This window comes from Somniosus microcephalus, chromosome 4 (assembly GCF_052327205.1).
Source record: "Somniosus microcephalus isolate GS21.2 chromosome 4, FLI_Smic_1.0, whole genome shotgun sequence".
Taxonomy (NCBI): Eukaryota; Metazoa; Chordata; class Chondrichthyes; order Squaliformes; family Somniosidae; genus Somniosus; species Somniosus microcephalus.
This window is the reverse complement of record NC_140990.1, coordinates 1,281,712-1,289,401: the sequence shown is the minus strand read 5'-3', so window position 1 is coordinate 1,289,401 and position 7,690 is coordinate 1,281,712. Positions and strand designations below refer to the sequence as shown.

The window sequence follows — 7,690 nt, the reverse complement described above, 5'->3', positions numbered from 1 at the left end:
TCTCTCTCTCTCTCTCATATTTAACTATAATTTTTAAAGTGCTATTTTGGCATCTGCTAAACCTGCATTTTCTCAAGTTTCACTATTGACTAACAAGGAGAAAGAGAATTCAGTCTCTACCCCTCTCTATCACACTATCTGTCTCTCTGTATCCCTCTCATTCACTCTCTCTCTCTCTCTATCTTTCTGTCTCTCTGTTACACATTTGTCATAAGCCTCCTTGTCTGTCTCTCTCTCTCTGTATCTATCATTGTCTCTCTCTTTCTCTCTCTGTCTGTCTCTCTGTCTTTCTCTCTCTGTCTCACTATTTGTCCCTTTCTCTGTTTGTTCCGTCTCTCTTTCTCACTCAGCCCAGTATTGTTCACAGCTCGATTCTTGCTCTGACAGATTTTGTATCCGTCAGTTCCTCGTTAGTATAGTGGTGAGTATCCCCGCCTGTCACGCGGGAGACCGGGGTTCAATTCCCCGACGGGGAGGATGATTTTATAATTCAAAATTTTAAACCTTTGGCCAACTCCTTAAAACCTCCTTGGGAAAGTAGTATAGAAAAAACATCAACTAAAATAATTTTAAAAGATTTACTGTCATAACAACTTCCTGCACCAGTTCGTCATTAGTATAGAGCTCTCTCTCTCTGTTTCTCTCTGTGTCTCAGTCTCTCTCTCAATTCAATTTCAATTCAAATCGCTTTATTGGCATGACAAGTTACTTCTTATGTTGCCAAAGCATCGGAAAACATTCATGTTTGTTCACAAAAATACAGATCTATCCATACTCTCTTGTCTGTGTCTCTCTCTCTTCCCACTCCTTGCTGACTCCTCCTTCTGGGGCTGGCGAATGAGCCCAGGTCTGTCCACAGCACCATTCTTGCTTTGAGCTTCTGCAGAGAACGCCCAGCAGTGACTTTCATCAATTCAGTGAACTATCGCCGCCTGTTGCGCGGCTGACAGAGGTTCAATTCTGTGATGGGGAGAAATTAGTCTTTACGGTGTAAAATAATTGTTATATTTCTTGGCGTAACTTAATGTTAAAAAGCGAGGGAGGAACATGGAAGAGTGAAATAAATGCGAGAGGAGATTGTCTCTCTGAGAATTTTCTGGAGCGGAGACTGTTCAGGGACTGAGTGCTGTTTTGCTCCAGAGCGATGGATGATTGCGATTTTATCTGAGCAACATTTAAAATCTCACAGACCCAGTAGTTGTGGCCGAGTGGTTAAGGCGATGGACTAGAAATCCATTGGGTTTCCCCGCGTAGGTTTGTAATCCTGCCGACTACGGTTCCGGCATTTTTCATCCCATTTCAAAATGTAAATCCCTGGCGAACTAATCCTGAGTTAGGCGGAATTAAATCCCACAACTTTCAACACCTCGAGATTTCTCTCGTTTTCATTGATCTGCAAGTATTCACCAAATATACGGTCAGAAATAGAACAAAAATCAGGCAAATTAGCGACAGTGTTTCTCTCTACCTGTCTTTCTCTCTCGATGTCTGAGTCACTCTATGTGTGTGTGTTGATGTGTGTGTCTGTCTGTGTACATGTGTGGCTTTCTGTTTCTGTCTGTCTGTGTCTGCCGGTCACTTGGTTAACAAGCGGGGATACTTTCCTCAGCCTTCACCTCCTTCCTAAAGTGTGGTTCCCCAGAATTGGACACAATACTCCAGCTGGGGCCAAACTAGTGTTTTATTTAGGTTTCCCATAACTTCCTGGCTTGTGTACTTTGTGCCTCTATTTATAAAGCCCAGGATCACATCTGCTTTATTAACTGCTTTGTTAACCTGTCCTGCCACCGAGGGAATCTCTGCTCTGCTCAACTCTGTGGCAGGGTGGGGCTTGAAGCCCCGATTCTCACAGAGACAGTCCACGCCCATTAACAGCCCCAGGATGGTCGAGTTGTTAAGACCTTGGACTTAAGATCCAATGGGTTTATGCGCACTTGGGTTCGAATCCCACTCCTGGTTCTTCTTTAATTTAAGAACCATTTCCTTACATTTTGCTCAGTGACACTCGTTTGTCATCTGCTGAATCTCCATCAAACAAACAATGAGATTTTTATAGATACGGAAAGAAAGAATTCATATTTATATGTAATTCTTGAAGTGCTCTTTTGGCATCTGCGGAATCTGCACTTTCGCTCACTCTCTGTCTCTCTCAACTAACAAAGAGAAGGAATCGTAAAATGTTTTTATATCCTTCAGTCTCCACCTCTCTCTGTCTCTCTCTCTCACTCTCTTTCTGTCTCTCTCTGTTATACATTTGTCATACGCCTCCTTTTTTGTCTCTCTGTCTACTTGTTTTTCTCTGTCTGTCTCTCTCTCTCACTGTCTTTCTGTTTCTCTCTGTCTTTCTCTCTCTGTCTATCTGTGTCTTGCTCTCTCTGTCTGGCTCTCTCATTGTCCTGTGTATCTTTGTGTCTCAGTCTTCCTGTCTGTGTGTGTCTCACTCTGTGCCTCTCTCTGTTTCTCTCTCTCTCCGTGTCTCTCTCGCTCTTTGTTTCCCTCTCCTTGCTCACTCCTCCCTCTGGGTCTGGTGAATGAGCCCAGGTCTGTTCACAGCGCCATTCTTGCTCTGCGCTTCTGCAGTGACTGCAAAGGAGTCTCTTCCGTCAGTTCCTCGTTAAATATAGTGAAGTATCGCCGCCTGTTACGTTGGAAGACGGGGTTTCAATTCCCCGTCGGGAATTAAGCATTTCTAAAATCTGCAATGATGTATCCTGGTGCAGCTTCAAGTAAAAAAGCTGCAGTGAAAAATTGAAGAGTAAAAATTGCGAGAGGGGATTGTCTCTTTGAGAACTTTCTTCAACACAGACTGTTTCGGGGCGAAGTGCTGTTTTGCTCCAGAGCGATGGATGATTGCGATTTTATCTGAGTAACATTTAAAATCTCACAAACCCAGTAGTTGTGGCTGAGTGGTTAAGGCGATGGACTAGAAATCCATTGGGGTCACCCCGCGTAGGTTCGAATCCTGCTGACTACGGTTCCAGCATTTTTCTTTTTAAAATATAACCAAATTCCTGGAGAACTAATCCTGAATGAGACGATATTAAATCCCACAACTTTGAACACCTCGAGATTTTTCTCGTTTTCATTGATCTGGAAGTGTTCACGAAATTTACGGTCAGAAATAAAACAAAAATTAGCGACAGTGTTTCTCTCTACCTGTCTGTCTCTCTCGATGTCTAAGTCACTCTATGTGTGTGTCTGTGTTTGATGTGTGTGTCTGTCTGTGCACATGTGTGTCTGTCTGTGTGTGTCTGCCGGTCACTCGGGTAACAAGCGGGGATACTTTCCTCAGCCTTCACCTCCTTTCTGAAGTGTGGTTCCCCAGAATTGGACACAATACTCCAGCTGGGGTCGAACTAGTCGTTTATTTAGGTTTGGCAAAACTTCCTGGTTTGTGTTCTCTGTGCCTCTATTTATAATGCCCAGGATCGCATCTTCTTTATTAACTGCTTTGTTAACCTGTCCTGCCACCGAGAAAATCTCTGCTCTGCTCAACTCTGTGGCAGGGTGGGGCTTGAAGCCCCGATTCTCACAGAGACAATCCACACGTACTCAGACCGCACCAGAATGTCTGAGTGGTTAAAATGTTGGACTTAAGATTCGATGGGTTTATACCCACTTGGTTCAAACCCCACTCCAGCTAGCTCTTTAATTTAAGACCCATTTGCTTTCATCCTGCTGAGTGACACTCGTTTGTCATCTGCAGAATCTCCATCAAACAAACAATGAGATTTTTATAGATACGGAAAGAAAGATTTCATATTTTTATGTCATTCTTAGAGTGCTATTTTGGCATCTGCTGAATCTGCATTGTCGCTCACTCTCAACTAACAAAGAGAAGTAATCGTAAAATGTTTTTATGTTTTTCAGTCTCCACCTCTGTCTCACTATCCGTCTCTCTGTCTCCCTCTCATTCTCTCACTCACTTTCTGTCTCTCTCTGTTACACATTTGTCATATGCCTCCATTTCTCTCTCTCTTTCATTCTGTTGTTGATCACTGCTCCCTCTGGGGCTGGTGAATGAGCCCAGGTCTGTTCACAGCGCCATTCTTGCTCTGCGATTCTGCACAGTAACGCCATCCATCAGTTCCTCGTCAGATATAGTGAACAATCCCCAACTGCTACTCCCGAGATCGGCTTTCAATTTCACGATGGAGTGGAAGCATTTTTAAGATGTCAAACTGTATTTCTATTTCCTGGTGTAGCTTTATGTTAAAAAGCTACAGTGAGAAACAGAAGAGTAAAAAACATGTGAGAGGAGATTGTCTCTTTGAGAATTTTCTTGAGCGGAGACTGTTCAGTGACTGAGTGCTGTTTTGCTCCAGAGCGATGGATGATTGCGGTTTTATCTGAGCAACATTTAAAGGCTTACAGACCCAGTAGGCGTGGCCGAGTGGTTAAGGCGATTAACTGGAAATTCTTTGGGGTTTCCCCGCGCAGATTCGAATCCTGCCAACTACGGTTCCAGCATTTTTCATTTCAAAATATAATTAAATCCCTGGGGAACTAATCCTGAGTTGGGCGGAATTAAATCCAACATCTTGAAGCTTTTCACTTTTTCATGGTGCAAATATTCAAGAAATATACGGTCGGAAACAGAACAACAATCAGACAAATCAGGGTTTAAACTAATTTGGCAGGGGTCCATCCTTTCCTGATATGTATACCCTCGGATTTCTGGTATCATCCTTGTAAATCCTCTCTGTGTCTGTGTGTCTGCCTGTGTCTGTGTGTCTGTCTCTGTGTCTGTCTGTGTCTGTGTGTCTCTCTCTGCTCAAATCTGTGGCAAGGTGGAGCTTGAAGGCCCGATTCTCTTAGAGACAGTCTGTCAACAGCACCAGCACCAGGATGGCCGAGTGGTTAAGGCGTTGGACTTAAGATCCAATGGGTTTATGCCCACGTGGGTTCGAACCCCACTCCAGGTAACTCTTTAATTTAAGACACATTTTCTTTCATCCTGCTCAGGGACACTTGTTTGTCATCTGCAGAATCTCCACAAACAAACAATGAGATTTTTATAGATACGGAAAGAAAGATTTCATATTTATATGTCATTCTTAGAGTGCTATTTTGGCATCTGCTGAATCTGCATTGTCGCTCACTCTCAACTAACAAAGAGAAGTAATCGTAAAATGTTTTTATATTTTTCAGTCTCCACCTCTGTCTCACTATCTGTCACTCTGTCTCCCTCTCATTCTCTCACTCTCTTTCTGTCCAGTTCAGTTCAGTTCAGTTCAAATGCTTTATTGGCATGAAAGTTTACAGAGAACCATATTGCCAAAGCTTACATAGCAAAAAGGTACAGTTTTCCAAAATTCTGTAGGTGTCAATCGATTTGACATTTGTTGGGTACATACAATATTACTTTTAAACAATATTAATTTTAAACAGTCTTTCTACTTCATTTGGTACGTTCAATATTAATTTTAAACAGTCTTACTTTTAAACAGTCCTCAGGTTGTGACATGTTGTTACATATTTGGCCCCAAGGTATGGTCTGTCTCGTTCTCCCAGGACTAATCTCAATTTTGACAGATCATCCAATTCCTTGAAATCTGGGGTTGTTTGGCTCAGCTCTCTCTCTGTTACACATTTGTCATACGCCTCCGTTTCTCTCTCTCTCTCTCTCTCTCTCTCTCTCTGTCCTTCCCTTGTTGATCACTCCTTCCTCTGGGGCTGGTGAATGAGCCCAGGTCTGTTCACAGCGCCATTCTTGCTCTGCGATTCTGCACAGTAACGCCATCCATCAGTTCCTCGTCAGACATAGTGAACAATCCCCAACTGCTACTCCCGAGGTCGGCTTTCAATTCCGCGATGGAGTGGAAGCATTTTTAAGATGTCAAACTGTATTTATATTTCCTGGTGTAGCTTTATGTTAAAAAGCTACAGTGAGAAACAGAAGAGTGAAACAATGCGAGAGGAGATTGTCTCTGAGAATTTTCTTGAGCCGAGACTGTTCAGTGACTGAGAGCTGTTTTGCTCCAGAGCGATGGATGATTGCGATTTTATCTGAGCAACATTTAAAAACTAACAAACCCAGTAGTCATGGCTGAGTGGTTAAGGCGATGGACTAGAAATCCATTGGGCTCTTCCCGCACAGGTTTCAATCTTGCCGACTACGGTTCCAGCGTTTCTCATTTCAAAATGTAATTAAATCCCTGGGGAACTAATCCTGATTTGGGCGGAATTAAATCCAACACCTTGAAGCTTTTCACTTTTTCATGGTGCAAGTATGCACGAAATATACGGTTGGAAATAGAACAACAATCAGACAAATCAGGGTTTAAACTAATTTGGCAGGGGTCCATCCTTTCCTGATATGTATACCCTCGCATTTCTGGTATCATCCTTGTACATCTTCTCTGTACCCTCTGTGTGTCTGTGTGTTTATGTGTGTGTCTCTCTGTGTCTGTCTGTGTCTGTGTGTCTGTCTGTCTATGTGTCTCTCTGTGTCTGTCTGTGTGTCTCTCTCTGCTCAAATCTGTGGCAAGGTGGAGCTTGAAGGCCCGATTCTCAGAGAGACAGTCTGAAAACAATGCCAGCAGCAGGATGGCTGAGTGGTTAAGGCGTTGGACTTAAAATCCAATGGCTTTATGCGCACAGTGGGTTCGAACCCCACTCCTGCTAGTTCTTTAATTTAAGATCCATTTCCTTTCATCCTGCTCAGCAACACTCCCTTGTCAACAGCTGATTCTCCAACAAACAATGAGATATTTATAGATATGGAAAGAAAGGTCTCATATGTAATTCTTCAAGTCCTATTTTGGCATCTGCTGAATCTGCATTTTTCTCTCTGTCTCTGTCTGTCTCTCTCTGTCTGTCTCTGTCTGTCCCTCTCTGTCCGTCTCTGTCTGTCTCTCTCTGTTTCTCTGTCTGTCACTCTGTCTGTCTCTCTCTGTTTCTCTGTCTGTCACTCTGTCTGTCTCTCTCTGTTTCTCTCTGACTGTCACTCTGTGTGTCCCTGTGTCTCTCTCTCTCTCTTTCTCTCTCTGTCTCTGTCGTTCTCATTTGTCCAGTTTTGTTCACAGCTCGATTCTTGCTCTGACCGACTTTGCACGTGTTAATTCCTCATTAGTATAATGGTGAGTGTCCTTGCTTATTATTTGAATAGGCCGGGATTCAATTCGCCGATGGGGCGGGCAATTTTTATCAACCCCAATTTTAAACATTTATAAAGCTTCTTAAAATCATTCTCTTCAGAACAGAAAAAATCCACTTTTGGATTTGAGACTAGATTCTTGGTGCCCGCCAGGTGTAGAGCTGTGAACCATTACGTTTCTCACTGGGCAGCATTTCAAAATTAAACAAACTCCCAGTCGGTTTAATCATCAATTACAAGGCTTAAAGTTCCATGGATTGTAACAGCTCGACATTTCAACTGATCTGCAAGAGTTGACGAAATCTACGACAAGAATCTCACTATCTGTCACTCTGTCTCCCTCTCATTCTCTCACTCTCTTTCTGTCTCTCTCTGTTACACATTTGGCATACGCCTCCGTTTCTCTCTCTCTCTCTATCCTTCTGTTGTTGATCACTCCTTCCGCTGGGGCTGGAGAATGAGCCCAGGTCTGTTCAGAGCGCCATTCTTGCTCTGCGATTCTGCACAGTAACGCCATCCATCAGCTCCTCGTCAGATATAGTGAACTATCCCTAACTGCAACTCCCGAGGTCGGCTTTCAATTCCGCGATG

At 43.3% G+C, this 7,690-nt stretch overlaps 3 non-coding genes across 3 annotated transcripts; all 3 read left to right on the top strand.

Annotated features, from left to right (window-relative positions):
- The first annotated feature begins 404 nt into the window (after positions 1–404).
- On the top strand, positions 405–476 carry trnad-guc (transfer RNA aspartic acid (anticodon GUC)). The gene has a single exon. It is a non-coding gene; the product is annotated as a tRNA-Asp (tRNA).
- A 4,366-nt stretch (positions 477–4,842) lies between these two features.
- On the top strand, positions 4,843–4,925 carry trnal-uaa (transfer RNA leucine (anticodon UAA)). The gene has a single exon. It is a non-coding gene; the product is annotated as a tRNA-Leu (tRNA).
- Positions 4,926–6,543: 1,618 nt separating this feature from the next.
- On the top strand, positions 6,544–6,627 carry trnal-uaa (transfer RNA leucine (anticodon UAA)). Its single transcript has one exon. It is a non-coding gene; the product is annotated as a tRNA-Leu (tRNA).
- The last annotated feature ends 1,063 nt before the right edge of the window (positions 6,628–7,690 follow it).